Below are 19,985 nucleotides of genomic sequence, written 5' to 3' on the forward strand. Positions count from 1 at the left end.
AGCTAGCAGCTAGCTTAAGGGGAAAAGAAGAAGAAGAAGAAGACTTGGAGCGTTCACCACTTCACGGCACACGGTTAGGGTTAGGGTTAGGGTTAAATGCTTGACATTGAAATCAATTGGTTAGAACAACAATAATTCAAATGAGGCCCACACTGAGGCCCACACTGAGGCCCACACTGAGGCCCACACACACACACCGTGCGCAAGCTCGCAGGCACACAAACAGACACAGACACAGCCACTCATACACACACACACACACACACACACACACACACACACACACACACACACACACACACACACACACATTCATACACACAAACACACACACACACACATTCATACACACAAACACACACACACATACATAAAAAAAAGAAGAAGAACGTAATGAAAAAGAAAAGACACTTTTGTCAACTGCACAGCAAACTGCCGTCAACAACCAAAGATGCCAAATTATTTCTTTAAAAATACGGTCCTGCTCGTTCGTTTGAGCTATCTCAAATCCAAAGACTTCCCTTGTGAAATTGTAATTTTGAACGTGGGGATGCGTACACCGAGGGGGGTGGGGGTGGGGTGGTACGCACACTTTGAGAATTAATCCCCTCGTCCAAATTTCTAATTCGCAACGAAATTAGTCTTTCAAGTTAAACGCGGTAACCCACTCTCTTGCATTAAGCCACATAGTGTCTACAAAATTTTCCTGTAAGAATCTTGTGCGCTTCCTGTTCCGGCGCTTCCGGTCTGCAATTTTTCTAAGCATGAGCCACAGTTTTTTGTTCCGGCATCAATATCAGCCATGAACATGACGCACAAAGGCCATCATTGGGTAAATATTGTTCAATTAGTTTCTATTGTCAATTTTCTGTTGAGGAATAATTATATTTGTCTTGTAGTAGGGAAAAGTTTTTTGTTTTGTACGTTTTTTGGTACGGCCTTTCACCATGTGGTGTTTCAGTATACGCCATGATGTGCGCACTTTTGCACAGTTTATTTTACAGTTTAATTAGTGTTTAGTGTGTCAAATTCAAGTAAGAGTAGTATTTTGAACATGTCTGTCTTTCATCTAAAGTGTATGGAAATGCACTGATTCGTGCCAAAGATAACGCTGCATAGGTATTTTGTTTTTAACCATTTTTGTCAAAAGTATGCTTACCTGTGATTCAGAATACGTTTTTTGGTTTGTTTTGTTATTCCTTTTTGTGTAAAGTGTGTAAGAGATAAAGGTAATGATCAGAGCTCTTTTTCCAAGTTGGTAGAATTCTCATTATCTCCCTTTAAGTGAAACAGAACAGTTTCCAAAATGACAAGTTTCATAGGTTGTTTCCCTTTGTTTTCAAGTGTAGTGTCAGTGTAATGTTAGTAGTTGCTGTTCATTATAAAAGTATGGTTGAGTGATTGTTATGTCACATTGGTTTCAGTTTGACGGTGCAGTATGTTGGAACTACAGTTCCAGTTGATTAAACATCACTTCAACTACTCATCAGTTCTGCCAAACTTTTGTTTTGTGCGGCTGTGACACAGTGAACAATAATAATCATACATGATGTGAGCTTGTGACCGACGACAGTTACGGTACACATGTACTTTTGCGCATCCGTTTGAACTTGTGAACTCGTGGTACCTCTGTGTTATCGAGGATTCAAACCTGTACTATCGGGGATCCATTAAGGTTTCCGAGACTGTGTTTTGTCTGTATTGAAATGGTCTGGCGGAAGAGCCGATCCTTTAATCTGCATAGGTAAAATGATCGCTTTTCGGTACCCGACACCCCTCTGAGTTGAATTTGTTTTAACCTTGTGACGTAAGCACGCGGGATGTTGTGGGTTGGGGCATTTACTTTTCGCTGGTGCTTCGAACAGAACAGACGTGTCCTCTAAGCGGTCGCGTGGCAGGTTTGCTACGAGAAGCTACGAGAAGCAAGGGAACAGTAATGTGACCTTGTTGAGACGCGTATGTTATTCCTATGCTATTTTTTTTATATAATGGGTAAAACAGCATTAAATTATGCGGGTTGTGACCTGCTTTGGGAGGATTTATTTGAATGTTCAAGTAGATTGTTTTGTGAGTTGAATGTTCGGGAAAACTTTTGTTTATTGAATGTTTCAGAAAACCGTTTGAGTGTTTGAGAGAACTGTATTGTAGGCATATTATTTGGAAGGAATGATGTGGGTTTTTTGTTGTTGTTAAAGGATTTAGTTTGTGGTGGTTGAAATTGTTGAGTTGTTTATGTATGCTTATGACGTGCATTCTGTGATTTACAGAATGGCGGAATGTGCGACGGGGTTTCGTTAGAGGGGTTCAGTTAGGTTTTGTTAGATTGGTTTTTTTGGGAATTGTTTTTAGGTTGTTTTTCGTAGACTTCGTTTGTTTTAGATTAGAGTTTTATCGTGTCTTTTGATTTTTTTTTTACTAAAGTTGAGAGTGATGATTTAGAGTAGAGTTCTGGAGTGTAGTTTGGAGGGAGGATTTAAAGTGTTGTTGTGCATGCCGATGTGGCATGCATTCACCTATTTTTGTTGTTGTTGTGAATACTTTTTGCTTCAACCATTTTACGGTGTGAAGCAACTGGACCGTGTTATCATGGCACCTTGTTGTGACCTGGTTTTTTGTGGAGCGTTATTTAACTATTTTTTACGTGTGAGACTCACGTGCTCCTTGTTGTGACCTGGTTTTGGTCGGAGCGTCGCAAAACTGCGTCGTTAGTTTTAGAATACGCGTGAGATTCACGTGCTCTTTTCCGTGTCCTGGTTTTGGTGTGAGCGCTGCAAAACTGCGTCGTAACCTTTAGAATACGTGTGACTCACGTGTTTTTAGTTTTTAATGTCAGCTAGTTCCTTGTTCTTCTTTTTGTAAAATGGACTGTTCCAAGTTGTGAGCATGCACGAAGTGCGTGATCAGTCACTGATTGGTTGTAAATAGTAGTCTCACCCAATCCTGTTTTAGGAATGTTGTTGGTCGGTCACTATGGTGACCTTTTACCTTTAAAATGAACTATTCCATGTTAGGTTTTTGTTTCTATAAATACTACTGTTTGACTTCCTCTCTTCAGTCGATCTGAGGGTTTTTATGGAAGAGTTTGGATGTTTTATGTAACGTATCAAAGTTAGCAAGAGAGCGTATGGAGTTCTTCTTGTAATGTTTTAAAGTCAACGTGAACAGTTTGGATGTTTTATGTAACGTATCAAAGTTAGCATGAGAGCTGATGGAGTTCTTCTTGTAATGTCTTAAAGTCAACGTGTACAGTGTGGATGTTTTATGTAACGTATCAAAGTTAGCAAGTGAGCTGATGGAGTTCTTGTAATGTCTTAAAGTCAACGTGAACAGTGTGGATGTTTTATGTAACGTATCAAAGTTAGCAAGAGAGCTGATGGAGTTCTTCTTGTAATGTCTTAAAGTCAACGTGAACAGTTTGGATGTTTTATGTAACGTATCAAAGTTAGCAAGAGAGCTGATGGAGTTCTTCTTGTAATGTCTTAAAGTCAACGTGAACAGTTTGGATGTTTTATGTAACGTATCAAAGTTAGCAAGAGAGCTGATGGAGTTCTTCTTGTAATGTCTTAAAGTCAACGTGAACAGTTTGGATGTTTTATGTAACGTATCAAAGTTAGCAAGTGAGCTGATGGAGTTCTTCTTGTAATGTCTTAAAGTCAACGTGTACAGTTTGGATGTTTTATGTAACGTATCAAAGTTAGCAAGAGAGCGTATGGAGTTCTTCTTGTAATGTTTTAAAGTCAACGTGAACAGTGTGGATGTTTTATGTAACGTATCAAAGTTAGCAAGAGAGCTGATGGAGTTCTTCTTGTAATGTCTTAAAGTCAACGTGAACAGTGTGGATGTTTTATGTAACGTATCAAAGTTAGCATGAGAGCTGATGGAGTTCTTCTTGTAATGCCTTAAAGTCAACGTGAACAGTGTGGATGTTTTATGTAACGTATCAAAGTTAGCAAGAGAGCGTATGGAGTTCTTCTTGTAATGTCTTAAAGTCAACGTGAACAGTGTGGATGTTTTATGTAACGTATCAAAGTTAGCAAGAGAGCGTATGGAGTTCTTCTTGTAATGTTTTAAAGTCAACGTGAACAGTGTGGATGGTTTATGTAACGTATCAAAGTTAGCAAGAGAGCTGATGGAGTTCTTCTTGTAATGTTTTAAAGTCAACGTGAACAGTTTGGATGGTTTATGTAACGTATCAAAGTTAGCAAGTGAGCTGATGGAGTTCTTCTTGTAATGTTTTAAAGTCAACGTGAACAGTGTGGATGTTTTATGTAACGTATCAAAGTTAGCAAGTGAGCTGATGGAGTTCTTCTTGTAATGTTTTAAAGTCAACGTGAACAGTGTGGATGTTTTATGTAACGTATCAAAGTTAGCAAGAGAGCTGATGGAGTTCTTCTTGTAATGTTTTAAAGTCAACGTGAACAGTGTGGATGGTTTATGTAACGTATCAAAGTTAGCAAGTGAGCTGATGGAGTTCTTCTTGTAATGTCTTAAAGTCAACGTGAACAGTGTGGATGGTTTATGTAACGTATCAAAGTTAGCAAGAGAGCTGATGGAGTTCTTGTAATGTCTTAAAGTCAACATGAACAGTTTGGATGTTTTATGTAACGTATCAAAGTTAGCAAGAGAGCGTATGGAGTTCTTCTTGTAATGTTTTAAAGTCAACGTGTACAGTTTGGATGGTTTATGTAACGTATCAAAGTTAGCAAGTGAGCTGATGGAGTTCTTGTAATGTCTTAAAGTCAACGTGAACAGTTTGGATGGTTTATGTAACGTATCAAAGTTAGCAAGTGAGCTGATGGAGTTCTTCTTGTAATGTCTTAAAGTCAACGTGAACAGTGTGGATGGTTTATGTAACGTATCAAAGTTAGCAAGAGAGCGTATGGAGTTCTTCTTGTAATGTTTTAAAGTCAACGTGAACAGTGTGGATGTTTTATGTAACGTATCAAAGTTAGCAAGAGAGCGTATGGAGTTCTTCTTGTAATGTTTTAAAGTCAACGTGAACAGTGTGGATGTTTTATGTAACGTATCAAAGTTAGCAAGAGAGCGTATGGAGTTCTTCTTGTAATGTCTTAAAGTCAACGTGAACAGTGTGGATGTTTTATGTAACGTATCAAAGTTAGCAAGAGAGCTGATGGAGTTCTTCTTGTAATGTTTTAAAGTCAACGTGTACAGTGTGGATGTTTTATGTAACGTATCAAAGTTAGCAAGTGAGCTGATGGAGTTCTTCTTGTAATGTTTTAAAGTCAACGTGTACAGTTTGGATGTTTTATGTAACGTATCAAAGTTAGCAAGTGAGCTGATGGAGTTCTTCTTGTAATGTCTTAAAGTCAACGTGAACAGTGTGGATGTTTTATGTAACGTATCAAAGTTAGCAAGAGAGCGTATGGAGTTCTTGTAATGTCTTGAAGTCAACGTGTACAGTGTGGATGTTTTATGTAACGTATCAAAGTTAGCAAGAGAGCGTATGGAGTTCTTCTTGTAATGTTTTAAAGTCAACGTGTACAGTTTGGATGTTTTATGTAACGTATCAAAGTTAGCAAGTGAGCTGATGGAGTTCTTCTTGTAATGTCTTAAAGTCAACGTGTACAGTGTGGATGTTTTATGTAACGTATCAAAGTTAGCAAGAGAGCTGATGGAGTTCTTGTAATGTTTTAAAGTCAACGTGAACAGTGTGGATGTTTTATGTAACGTATCAAAGTTAGCAAGTGAGCTGATGGAGTTCTTCTTGTAATGTCTTAAAGTCAACGTGTACAGTGTGGATGTTTTATGTAACGTATCAAAGTTAGCAAGAGAGCTGATGGAGTTCTTGTAATGTCTTAAAGTCAACGTGAACAGTGTGGATGTTTTATGTAACGTATCAAAGTTAGCAAGAGAGCTGATGGAGTTCTTGTAATGTCTTAAAGTCAACGTGAACAGTGTGGATGTTTTATGTAACGTATCAAAGTTAGCAAGTGAGCTGATGGAGTTCTTCTTGTAATGTCTTAAAGTCAACGTGAACAGTGTGGATGGTTTATGTAACGTATCAAAGTTAGCAAGAGAGCGTATGGAGTTCTTCTTGTAATGTTTTAAAGTCAACGTGAACAGTTTGGATGGTTTATGTAACGTATCAAAGTTAGCATGAGAGCTGATGGAGTTCTTCTTGTAATGTCTTAAAGTCAACGTGAACAGTTAGGGTAGTGTCAACGTGAACGTGTTTTGGATACAGTTTTATTGAAAGTTGTGAATTGTTTGTGCCCTTCGTTGAGAGGCTACAGTTTTGGTACTCTGGTCAACCCACACAGCGCATAAGGTAATTTTGTTGTTACTTGTTTGTGTTGTATTTTGGTCGCCATTTTGTAATGACTTTGTGAGTTGTTTATGTATAACGTGAGTTGGAAGTCTGACATGTTGTAGTGTTTCTTTATTGTGTGTTCAACTATTCTAGTTTTGTGAAACGTACAGCAATGATTTGTAGACGCTAGAAAGTCGCTAATGTTTATAATGATAACTTGTGTTTTCTGTGATTAACGAAGTTCGAAGTGAAACGTTTTCTCTGACTTATGCTAGCCTTACGTTAAAGGAATTTAGGTAAAAGAGCTTGCGGTCTGTGGTGATCGTTTGTAAACGAGCTTATTTCTAATAACGCTATTGGGGGAAATTGGAGGAGGAAATATCTTGTTTGTGACTTTGATTAACGCAGGAACGTTGTCGTTTAGAGACTTTTTAGTATGACAGTTTGCTTTGTATTCCTGGCCTGATGAGTCAACGTTTTGTATTCTCCTGAAAGTAGCCATTTTGGATTTAAAGGTATTCATGCTAAGTTTCTTGAGTATTCTTAGTGTTTATTATATTGTTTAACGTAAAGAACGTAACCCTTTATTACTGTTAAAGGATTAACCAACGAGTGTTTGGTATTGTATTACTGTTAAAGGATTAACCAACGAGTGTTTGGTATTGTAACTTTCTTGTCTGAGTGTTTGGTATTGTATTACTGTTAAAGGATTAACCAACGAGTGTTTGGTATTGTAACTTTCTTGTCTGAGTGTTTGGTATTGTATTACTGTTAAAGGATTAACCAACGAGTGTTTGGTTTTGTAACTTTCTTGTCTGTTTGTTTCCGCCTGTCTTGAGTATTCTTAGTGTTTATTATATTGTTTAACGTAAAGAACGTAACCCTTTATTACTGTTAAAGGATTAACCAACGAGTGTTTGGTTTTGTAACTTTCTTGTCTGTTTGTTTCCGCCTGTCTTGAGTATTCTTAGTGTTTATTATATTGTTTAACGTAAAGAACGTAACCCTTTATTACTGTTAAAGGTACTGTTAAAGGATTAACCAACGAGTGTTTGGTATTGTAACTTTCTTGTCTGTTTGTTTCCGCCTGTCTTGAGTATTCTTAGTGTTTATTATATTGTTTAACGTAAAGAACGTAACCCTTTATTACTGTTAAAGGTACTGTTAAAGGATTAACCAACGAGTGTTTGGTATTGTAACTTTCTTGTCTGTTTGTTTCCGCCTGTCTTGAGTATTCTTAGTGTTTATTATATTGTTTAACGTAAAGAACGTAACCCTTTATTACTGTTAAAGGATTAACCAACGAGTGTTTGGTATTGTATTACTGTTAAAGGATTAACCAACGAGTGTTTGGTATTGTAACTTTCTTGTCTGAGTGTTTGGTATTGTATTACTGTTAAAGGATTAACCAACGAGTGTTTGGTATTGTAACTTTCTTGTCTGTTTGTTTCCGCCTGTCTTGAGTATTCTTAGTGTTTATTATATTGTTTAACGTAAAGAACGTAACCCTTTATTACTGTTAACCCTGATAGCATGCTAACGTTAATTTAACGTTAATTTAACGTTTGCATGGTTAGATTTTGGTTTACGGTTAGCATTAAACGTTAAATCAACGTTAAATTAACGTTAGCAGAAAAACGGTTATAAAGCAAACGTTAAATTAACGTTAAATTAACGTTAACAAGCAAACCGTTTTCATGGCAAACCTTTTTTAAACGTTAATTTAACGTTTGCCTGAAAACCAATATAAAACGGTTTGCATTGAAACGTTAAAATAACGTTAAATAAACGTTGACACATAACCGTTCAATATCAAACCATTTTTTAACGTTAATTTAACGTTTGCCTGAAAACCAATATAAAACGGTTTGCATTGAAACGTTAAAATAACGTTAAATAAACGTTAGCACATAACCGTTCAATATCAAACCATATTTAAACGTTAATTTAACGTTTGCCCGAAAACAATTAAAAAACGGTTTGCACTGAAACGTTAAAAAAACGTTAAATAAACGTTGACACATAACCGTTCAAAATCAAACCAATTTCAAACGTTAATTTAACGTTTGCCCGAAAACAATTAAAAAACGGTTTGCACTGAAACGTTAAAAAAAACGTTAAATAAACGTTGACACATAACCGTTCAAAATCAAAGCAAAATCAAAAAAAAAAAAAAAAAAAAAAAGAAGTTATTGTTGTGGTGGCAACAATTTGAACAAGAAACTTTTTTTTTTTAAATGTCAAAATTTTTTTTTTTTTTTTAAATATAATTTTTTTTTAATTGACATATATATCAAAAACAAACCTTTCAAAAAAATGTATTTGTTAAAAAAAAAAAACATTAAAAAAAAACATAATGTAACGTTAAATTAACGTTAGTTTTATGCTTTATGGCTACGTTTCTTTCACGTTTTATGGCGAACCTTAAATTAACGTTAGATTTAGGTTAGTTTACTCATCAAGATAAACGTTAAATTAACGTTAACATTAAACGTTAATTTAACCAAAATAAAACCATAATATAACGTTAAATTAACGTTAATTTAACGTTTACCGCTAATGTCAATTTGACCAAAATAAAAGTATAATACAACTGCTGTTTGAATGTATTTTTCACGTTGAGTGCTAACATTAAAAAGAACCCCCAAAAACATAATCAAACAAATCATAAGGAAAATAATTGTATTTAAATTTTTTTTTTGCTTTGTAATTTTTTTTTTCTTATTTGAAGATGCATTTCCCATAATCTTTTCTGTCTGCTGTTGTTGTAGTGTTTGTTATATATGTAGCTAAAACCGTGTTAAAAAAAGACAAGCAAACACCAACAAATCAAAGTTTGAAAAAGGTTTTTGGTGAGAATGGTTAACTTTGCAGCTAACGCTATTTTATCTTGTTGTATTACTTAATCCGGAGAGCATGCAGGCTGTTGATTTTTGATCTCTGTCTCATTGGAAGGATGGTACTGGCCAGGTCTCATATTTTGAGCCAAACAGTGTACATGCTAACATAAAACAAAACAAAAGACAAATAAATAAAACCATTAGAAACATGTTTTGAGAATATGTTCTAAACATTTATTCATCATTCCCTGATATTTCCACAATATAAAAAATAAAAAATACACAACCATGATGAAAATGTCAAAAGTTGAATCAGTTCTAAAGTTTCTAGAAGTGAGTTTGGATATATCACACTTTTAGGTTCTGTACCTAGAAATTTACCAATTCTATTCCATCTTTTGGGTTTAAAAAAGTCTTTGCAGATATATATTATACATCTGAAATGATGCCAGAAGAGACAAGGAAATATGAGGTTATTTGCAACACCACCAGCAGAGGAAGAAGTCGCTCACTTTGCAGCAGCAGATAAAAAGAATTGTTGAATTTGAAGCAGGAGCAGACACAGAAGTTGTTGAATGTGTAGTATCTGCAGCAGACAAAGAAGTTGTTGAATTTACAGCAGACGATATATTTGTTAAATCTGCAGCAGCACACAAAGAAGTCATTCACTTTGCAGCAGCTCCAGACAACAAGAATTGTTGAGTTTTAAGCAGGAGCAGACACAGAAGTTGTTAAGTTTGCAGCAGGAGCAGCGGCAGACAAAAAAAGTTCTTGAATTTGCAGCAGACGATATACTTGTTAAATCTGCAGCAGCAAACAAAGAAGTCATTCACTTTGCAGCAGCTCCAGACAACAAGAATTGTTGAATTTTAAACAGGAGCAGACACAGAAGTTGTTAAGTTTGCAGCACCAGCAGACAAAGAAGTTGTTGAATTTGCAGCAGACGATATATTTGTAAAATCTGCAGCAGTAGCCATGGAAAAAGTTGTTGATACAACCAGTGCAGACGATGACATGTCTGCAATAGGCGACTTTGAAGATCTGCTCCACATGCTATGACACCTGCAAAGACAAAGAATGCAACAATCTTAAAACAAAGAATTCAGTGTTATTTCAGAACTTCAGTGTAAACACTATAATTATGTCTTCTTTGTTGGTGTTCTTTGCTGTTCTTTGCTGAACATAGAACTGAAGGTAAATAAGGTTTAAATTGTCTTTGCATTATGCCAATATTGTTGAATTTACTTCTGTGAATTTGCTAACTTTGATAGCATCATTGTGTGTTTGAATGAAATGCTCTATGTCAATGCTGCCTGGCACGGATAACAGCCCTACCAACCCGTCCACCTACACCCCCACCCCACCCACACACACTCACACAGAACACCTTCCAACAAAATTTTCCCCAGACTAAGACAATAGAATGTCAGTTGGACCTTGACTAAAAATATGCATAGGTAAAGATGTCCCAGCTACAACAAATTGTTCTGTCAGAAGACCTCCAACATGCCGAAATGATGTGATGGCCGACCAGCCAAGGATTAGAACAATGCGTCATATAATATCAGCATGTATCAATGACCCTAGGCTGAGGCCTGACAATAACACTGCCTTCTCTCAAATATGATTTTCTGTTATAAATATAATAATATGACTGCTGGAACATTCATCTTAGCGTTAAACAAGGATTTTACCTGCAAACACACACACACACACACACACACACACACAGTGACACACACTTACTTGGCCTCAACAGCCAGAATGTCGGGGTTGTACCTTGTAGTTTACATCCCTGTGAATGCTTTCTGTTCCATCCTCATGGTAATTCCTCCCACCCTGCAATGAAAATTGAAAGCATTGATGTGTGAATTGCATTAATTACAATAGTCTAAACACACTCAAATCTTTACTTGTTAATGAAGACAGAGAGATAGAGAGTGGGAATAGAGTGGGGGGAGGGGAGAGAGCAGTTGTCAATCAAACCTTGTTTTAAAAATTTAACTTTTATTTTTAAGTGTCTTTGAATAGATCATTTTCGAAAATAACTCCCCATGCCTCTCCTGAGATCTCTTATTTACTGTACAGTTATGCATTTGACCTGAAGCTGTAAGATTGAACAGTAAGTGCCCTGCGTGCACATGTGTGGAAAGTATCAGATTGAGAGAGAGAGAAAGTCTCAGATTGAGAGAGAGAGAGTAACAGACAGACAAAGACAGAGAGAGAGAGACTGAAACTGAGAAAGAGACAGAAGGCAGGAAAGAAAGAGAGAGAAATCCACCTTTCCAATCGTTATGCATGATATTGCTTTGATATTTGTGACTCGTATGAAAAATAAGTCAACAATCACAATGCCAACGGATCGTGAACTATGAATTTACAACAGCACAGTTCAACATTACCTGAATTTCTTCCTGCTGAAAGTTCCATTTGCCATTCGCCTCAGCGTCACAAGATCTGTATTAGTCCTGATATATGCTGAAGTGTAGCATGTTATCTTATACATGTGTCAGCAGTCACACTGGCTTTGAAGTTGCTAGCGTTTTAAAAACTGTTACAGAAACTTTTTTTAATTTCGATTCCACTGTGAAAGGTTGAGACTGAAGAGTACTGTCCCTTGGCGATCAAGGGAGGTCACTCAGAATTTTCGTTCCTAGTTATCGAACTTGGACGTAACGGCACGTTGTCAACAAATGCGTTGGGAAGATTGAAAACTGGCAGTTGCAAGAGCACTATGTGATACACCAACAGAAACGAACCAGACTGGACAGTCCAATACTAAGACCGAAGGCGCAAGACATAATTACTGGACTGGTTTCAAGAGTTTTACAAACTTTGAGTGAGTATTGCCTCAGTGAACTTGGAAGATATAGATTTGCTAATTATTGAGACTTTTTCTTTTTTATTATGTATTTTTCTTGGAATATAAGACTAAAAAGTGTGTTTGTTTCTTATGTGTGTGTGTGTGTGTGTGTGTGTGTTTGTGTGTGTGTGTGTGTGTCACTGTGTGTGTGTCACCGTGTGTGTGTGTGTTTAGGTGTTTGCTGTTTTTCTTTATTGTTGTTGTTGCCTGAAATGGTGATTTGAACTAAGAATCTATTCCTTTTATGATTCTGTTGTGCATAATAAATAGCTTTTATTCTTTCAGATTTATAGTTATACCACAAAAAAAACTGTCTGCATTTGGTGGGGAGGTGCCTTAACTGGTCAAAAGAAAAGTGAGCCGATTGATGGCATGGCCGTTCATCGCATTTGGATGGTAAAAAGCAAAACCAGTTTCCATTCTTCAACAAGCTGAAGGTTTGCATTGGAAAACAGTAAGTGTTTTTTTTAAATGAGTTTTCAATGTAACTGACAGAACAATTTGTTGTATAATTATTATAATCAGTTGTGTAATGCTTGCAAAACATACAGTCACATGTACACACGCATCCCCCACCCCACCCCACCCCTTTCCACATATACACACACACACACATGTACACACGCATCCCCCACCCCACCCCACCCCTTTCCACATATACACACACACACACACACACAAACTCCAATTTGAACTGTTCCTGTTTCAGTGGTGGACCTTTCTGGTGACCTGTAATTACTCAACTGTCAGTTGGAACATATTAGGGAAAATAATCTATCATTGTGCTTTTGTACATTTGTTGGTTAAATCAGAATTACTTACAATTCTGTTTCCAGTCCTTTGTGCAAATTCGTATTAATTGGACATTATTTCTTTCAGATGAAAAAATCCTGTCTACAATCGGAGATGGGGGTGGCAATGGGAGGGGGCCACAGTCTGAAGGATGGCTGTACCAAAGCATGCAGTTGGAAGGGGACAACCCATCAAGGTTTACAATTATCAGCTTTGAAAACAGTGAGTACAATTTGGTACATGTATAATTATTGTTGTCAGTTGTTTATTGCTTGTAACAGACCCCCCCCCCCCACCACACACACACACACACACACACACACACACACACACACACACTCATAAATTCAATATCAACCGTTTCTGTTTCAGTGATGGACTGGTATGATGAACTTTTCTGTTTTTAATAACATTTAGGAAAACATGTTGTCATTCTGTGCTTGTTTGTTTTTGTGATAACTGAGAATCCTTGTTCTCATTCCTGTGCACATGTATTTATATTGATTTTTATTCGCTCAGATAACAAGCAAGTCTGCAATTGGTGGGGAGGTGTCTGGACTGGTGGGAAGACTGATGAGTTCATTGATGACAGATGATTGTACCAAAATTATTCAATCGGAAGAGGGAAAAAACATCGAAGTTTCCGTTGTCTGTGCTGAAAGTTCACACTGTTGACCAGTAAGTGAATTGTTTAAATCAGTGTCGTCTTTTTTGAGTCACTTGAGAAAAAGTGACTCTATGTAATCGGTCAGTGTTAGTCTGTCCGGCCGTCCGTCCGGCCGTCCGTCCGTCCGTCCGTAGACACCACCTTAACGTTGGACTTTTCTCGGAAACTATCAAAGCGATCGGGCTCATATTTTGTGTTTAGTCGTGACCTCCAATGACCTCTACACTTTAACGATGGTTTCGTTGACCTTTGACCTTTTTCAAGGTCACAGGTCAGCGTCAAAGGAAAAATTAGACATTTTATATCTTTGACAAAGTTCATCGGATGTGATTGAAACTTTGTAGGATTATTCTTTAGATCAAAGTTTTTACATCTGTAGCCTTTTACGAACGTTATCAGAAAAACAAGGGAGATAACTAGCCTTTTCTGTTCGGCAACACACAACTTAACGTTGGGCTTTTCTCGGAAACTATAAAAGTGACCGGGCTCAAATTTTATGTGAACGTGACTCCCAGTGACCTCTACACTTTGACGTCTGCTTTGGTGACCTTTGACCTTTTTCAAGGTCACAGGTATGTCTTGAAGGAAAAAAATTGAAATATCATATCTCTGAAACTATTCATCGGATTTGATTCAAACTTTATAGGATTATTCTTTACATCAAATTATTTACATCTGTAGCTTTTTACAAACGTTATCGGAAACACAGGGGAGATAACTAGCCTTTCCTGTTCGTCAACACACAACTTAACGTTGGGCTTTTCTCGTAAACTATAAAAGTGACACAGCTCTAAGAGTAACAAATGTTAGTGTGTCTACTGTTAATATGATTGCTTCGAAAAAAAATTAATGATGCTAGTTTATGTGAATTAAGTTATTAATGGGGTTTGTTTATGTGAGATTAATGAGAGTATTTTTAATGCCAAGGTAAATATTTTGTTGCTCGATCCATGCAATCTCATTCTTCAGGAATGCATTGTGTTGTGAATAGCAATTTCTTCCTGTCCATCTGATGCCTCATATAATATTCAGAACTGCGAAAGTGACTCGATCGAGCGTTTGCTCTTCTTGTTTTCTGTGGTGCTTAATTTCAATATCAGTTGTGTAATGCTTGCAACACACACAATCTCTCTCTCTCTCTTTCTCTCTGTTTCTTTCTCTGTTGTTACAAATTGGGCTGAGACTTTTGATTTTGCATATGTGGACTTGCGCCTGTGTGTGTGTGTGTGTGTGCGCTTGTGTGCCTGTGTGTGTGTGTGCCTGTGTGTGTGTGTGTGTCTGTGTGTGTATACATTGGTGTGTTTCTTAGTACATGTATTGTATGTGTTTGTTACTGCTAATGTGTGTGAATGTGTGTTTGTTGTACTACGTTGCAAGCCCCTGAAGCAATTTTTTGATTAGTGCTTTTGTGAACAAGAAACAATTGACAAGTGGCTCTATCCCATCTCCCCCCCTTTCCCCGTCGCGATATAACCTCCGTGGTTGAAAACGACGTTAAACACCAAATAAAGAAAGAAAGAAAGATGTGTGTTTGTAAGTGTATATTTGTGTCAGTGTATGTGTCTGTTAGTGTGTGTTGGTGTTAGTGTGTGTGTGTGTGATTTAGTTTGTAATCCCAGCCATTGACTAAGGACCGTGTGTGATTTAGTTTGTAATCCCAGCCATTGACTAAGAACCATTTTTCCTTCTCTATCCCAGGTTGGTATCCTGCATAAGATTATGACCACTTCAAAGTCAGGGAGCTGGGCCTGGCCACATAGTTCAAGCAGAAGTTGAACTACTCCCTCACCATTACCATCATCATATTCTGTGAGGTGGACTTCACCTACGACCAGAAGTTTGACCAGCGTCAAAGAGCGAGTGCAGGCAGCTGCCAGTGCTACAGGACATCATTGCGCGCCATCTCACTAACAAGATTCAACACCTTTGCTGACCCACAGCTTCTGAATGCTGTGTTTGCAAAGCAGCCCGGCATCAAGCCTCATTTACATGGGTGCCATCATTCAGGACTAACACCAACAGTTCATAAACAAATATTCACTGTGCACACACGTTTGGCAAAGTGGAGCAGAAAACTTGCAGTCTTGCTGCTTGTTAATTTTTATTCATCGATGATTGTTTTTCATCTAGCTACTCCACAAAATATGTTAATATCTTTTGTGATAGCAAGAATTTTAATGAAATGAAGCAGAGCGCTATTTTAATATCTGAGAAACAAAGGGACGTAATTGCTCTGCTATTTGACATGTGCAACAAGAGTAAGTGAGATTATGTGGAAGCAATTTTCTTGGCACCTGTGAGAATAACACGCTTTTGAATGAACAAAAGACTTTACATGCATGTCGCACGTTTATGCATTAATAGCGCTTACATCCCTTCGTTTCTCATATTTTGTGCTACTGACTTGCTTGTATTACTAGAGACATCCAGGTTTGCCTTCGTCAAAAGTTCGTGAGTTCCGATCTTCGCGAGTTTGTTGAAGTGGTGACGTCACATCCCGTCACGGTCACCACTTTCCAATTTCGGTCCAGATCTACGCGAAATTCTTCGTGCGCGTTCGTCTGTTTTTCGAAACAGTGATGACGTGACGAGTAGCGTTATATATGACGAGTCTTTTTTATCGGAATATTCCAGACATCTGAATATGCTGGGTACACACGCAACACTGACAATTTTTTTCGATTTTTAGATTCATTCCTGTAAAATCTCCCAACTCTAAAACAAAATAGGCCTAGTGGAAACAAGTGTCTTGTGCAAGAGAGATCAAGGGAGATAATTGGCAGGATATGTCGCCCGTTGACTCAAGTTCTGAGTTTTGTGTGGGTATCCGTGTTCAGTCATGCACTAGGCCTCCAAAATGAACAGTTTACAGATGCACAGTCCACAGAAGCGTCGTAAAGATATCAAACTTTAACACTGCGCACATAAAACATATTTTTAACATTATGAAAAGGACTAAAAGTACTCGCGAAGATTGCTGATTAAGGTTCGTCAAACACGCCTTTTTCACCACGCAGATCCCGGTCTTCGGCAAGCCGTGGTGGGCGCGAAAACCCGAGCGCATGCGCATTGAGGCACAAAGTTAAAAATAGAAAGGAAATCCCCACCACCGACGAATGTTCGTCTGACGAAGGTTGAATCTGGATGTGCCTAGTGATTGTGCAAATAATTTGTATTGTTTTCATCTCTGATTTTGTCATTAACAATGATCGCTGTCGATAATGAGTTTGCACAGCCCTATGGTATTTACCTTGATGAACCCATACCAGCATTGTGATTGAAATTCTTAATTGCTGATCCTGTTATCGCCTTCTGATGATTTTTTTTTTTATCAAGTTCAGACTATTATTAGTCAATGTAGCATTGCTTCAATGAGATAAGTCCACACATAATTTTTGCCTGCCCGATTGATAATACTATGCTGTGGTATTTTACTGAGACTGAAAAATGTGTTGTAATATTTTTTTAGTTCACATTTTCATGTTTTAGCAATTGAAGGAATTTAGTTTGCATTGTTCAACATTTTAAAAGTGTTACTGTTATCAAATTAGTATTCACATATTGAATTGTTAAAGACCCCAACAATTTAAATTTTAAATAAAATTTGTGATCTTGAATTTTCTGTGCATTAATTCAAATTTGTATTTGCAAATGTTATTTTAATGTTTTCAGGAGAACGTAAATTTAACGTTTGCATGTGAACGTTAATTTAACGTTGGCATGTGAACGTTAATTTAACGTTTGCATGAAAACGTTTGATTATGGTTTTGTTTTGGTTAATTTTATGTTTGCATGCAAACGTTAAAAAAACGTTAAATAAACGTTAATCTAACGGTTATATTATGGTTTTGTTTTGGTTTGTTTTTAGTTATTTTTACGTTAGAGGTTAACGTAAAATTAACGTTAATTTTACGTTATTTTATGGTTAGTTTTTGGTAAAACTAACGTTAAACTAACGTAAAAAGTTAACGTTACATTAACGTTAACCAGATGAGCAAAGTAACGTTAATGTAACGTTAACTTTTTACGTTAATGTAACGTTTACCGCGAACGTTAATTTAACGTTAATTTAACGTTAGCATGCTATCTGGGAAAGGATTAACCAACGAGTGTTTGGTATTGTAACTTTCTTGTCTGTTTGTTTCCGCCTGTCTTGAGTATTCTTAGTGTTTATTATATTGTTTAACGTAAAGAACGTAACCCTTTATTACTGTTAAAGGTACTGTTAAAGGATTAACCAACGACTGTTTGGTATTGTAACTTTCTTGTCTGTTTGTTTCCGCCTGTCTTGAGTATTCTTAGTGTTTATTATATTGTTTAACGTAAAGAACGTAACCCTTTATTGTTGTTAAAGGTACTGTTAAAGGATTAACCAACGAGTGTTTGGTATTGTAACTTTCTGTCTGTTTGTTTCCGCCTGTCTTGAGTATTCTTAGTGTTTATTATAGTGTTTAACGTAAAGAACGTAATCCTTTATTACTGTTAGAGGTACTGTTAAAGGATTAACCAACGAGTGTTTGGTATTGTAACTTTCTGTCTGTTTGTTTCCGCCTGTCTTGAGTATTCTTAGTGTTTATTATATTGTTTAACGTAAGGAACGTAACCCTTTATTACTGTTAAAGGTACTGTTAAAGGATTAACCAACGAGTGTTTGGTATTGTAACTTTCTTGTCTGAGTGTTTGGTATTGTATTACTGTTAAAGGATTAACCAACGAGTGTTTGGTTTTGTAACTTTCTTGTCTGTTTGTTTCCGCCTGTCTTGAGTATTCTTAGTGTTTATTATATTGTTTAACGTAAAGAACGTAACCCTTTATTACTGTTAAAGGATTAACCAACGAGTGTTTGGTTTTGTAACTTTCTTGTCTGAGTGTTTGGTATTGTATTACTGTTAAAGGATTAACCAACGAGTGTTTGGTATTGTAACTTTCTTGTCTGTTTGTTTCCGCCTGTCTTGAGTATTCTTAGTGTTTATTATATTGTTTAACGTAAAGAACGTAACCCTTTATTACTGTTAAAGGTACTGTTAAAGGATTAACCAACGACTGTTTGGTTTTGTAACTTTCTTGTCTGTTTGTTTCCGCCTGTCTTGAGTATTCTTAGTGTTTATTATATTGTTTAACGTAAAGAACGTAACCCTTTATTACTGTTAAAGGATTAACCAACGACTGTTTGGTATTGTAACTTTCTTGTCTGTTTGTTTCCGCCTGTCTTGAGTATTCTTAGTGTTTATTATATTGTTTAACGTAAAGAACGTAACCCTTTATTACTGTTAAAGGATTAACCAACGACTGTTTGGTTTTGTAACTTTCTTGTCTGTTTGTTTGGTATTGTATTACTGTTAAAGGATTAACCAACGAGTGTTTGGTATTGTAACTTTCTTGTCTGTTTGTTTCCGCCTGTCTTGTGATTTTTTATTTTTCCCTTTTTGTTTCTTGCGTTTTGTTTATGCATTTTTGATATCTTTGCCATGTCTAATACTTTGTTTTCTTTTCCCTTTTTGTTTCTTGCGTTTTGTTTATGCATTTTTGATATCTTTGCCATGTCTAATACTTTGTTTTCTTTTCTCTTTTTCTTTCTGTTTAGTTTTTTACCGCAATATGCGATACTGAATATGCAATACATAGTACTGTAATCAATATACAATACTGATCAGATGTAAAGTAATAAACCAGTATTTTTGCGCGTTATCGCTTGTAACCTGTGTTTGTCATTTCGTATGAACAATTTGTAGTACCAGCCTCGCACACGAAGGCGCGCACAGTTGTTTTAAAGCATAGTTCTAGAGTGGGAATCTAGAGCATAGTTCTAGAGTGGGAATCTAGAGCATAGCTTTAGAGTGGGAATCTAGAGCATAGTTCTAGAGTGGGAATCTAGAGCATAGTTCTAGAGTGGGAATCTAGAGCATAGTTCTAGAGTGGGAATCTAGAGCATAGTTCTAGAGTGGGAATCTAGAGCATAGCTTTAGAGTGGGAATCTAGAGCATAGTTCTAGAGTGGGAATCTAGAGCATAGTTCTAGAGTGGGAATCTAGAGCATAGTTCTAGAGTGGGAATCTAGAGCATAGTTCTAGAGTGGGAATCTAGAGCATAGCTTTAGAGTGGGAATCTAGAGCATAGTTCTAGAGTGGGAATCTAGAGCATAGCTTTAGAGTGGGAATCTAGAGCATAGTTCTAGAGTGGGAATCTAGAGCATAGTTCTAGAGTGGGAATCTAGAGCATAGTTCTAGAGTGGGAATCTAGAGCATAGTTCTAGAGTGGGAATCTAGAGCATAGTTCTAGAGTGGGAATCTAGAGCATAGTTCTAGAGTGGGAATCTAGAGCATAGCTTTAGAGTGGGAATCTAGAGCATAGCTTTAGAGTGGGAATCTAGAGCATAGTTCTAGAGTGGGAATCTAGAGCATAGTTCTAGAGTGGGAATCTAGAGCATAGTTCTAGAGTGGGAATCTAGAGCATAGTTCTAGAGTGGGAATCTAGAGCATAGTTCTAGAGTGGGAATCTAGAGCATAGTTCTAGAGTGGGAATCTAGAGCATAGTTCTAGAGTGGGAATCTAGA

The 19,985-nt window shown here is 36.9% G+C and overlaps 2 long non-coding RNA genes across 2 annotated transcripts; one reads left to right on the forward strand and one right to left on the reverse strand.

The window, feature by feature from the left end:
* Window positions 1–9,201: 9,201 nt before the first annotated feature.
* LOC138960422 (uncharacterized) lies at window positions 9,202–11,676 on the reverse strand. The gene is made up of 3 exons (XR_011453972.1): window positions 11,514–11,676; window positions 10,858–10,950; window positions 9,202–10,173 (listed from the first exon to the last, which is right to left on the reverse strand). It is a non-coding gene; the product is annotated as an uncharacterized lncRNA (long non-coding RNA).
* Window positions 11,677–11,776: 100 nt separating this feature from the next.
* On the forward strand, window positions 11,777–17,271 carry LOC138960423 (uncharacterized). Its single transcript, XR_011453973.1, has 5 exons — window positions 11,777–11,950; window positions 12,260–12,428; window positions 12,854–12,988; window positions 13,286–13,444; window positions 15,132–17,271. It is a non-coding gene; the product is annotated as an uncharacterized lncRNA (long non-coding RNA).
* Window positions 17,272–19,985: the final 2,714 nt, after the last annotated feature.

This window comes from Littorina saxatilis, linkage group LG2, assembly GCF_037325665.1.
Source record: "Littorina saxatilis isolate snail1 linkage group LG2, US_GU_Lsax_2.0, whole genome shotgun sequence".
Taxonomy (NCBI): Eukaryota; Metazoa; Mollusca; class Gastropoda; order Littorinimorpha; family Littorinidae; genus Littorina; species Littorina saxatilis.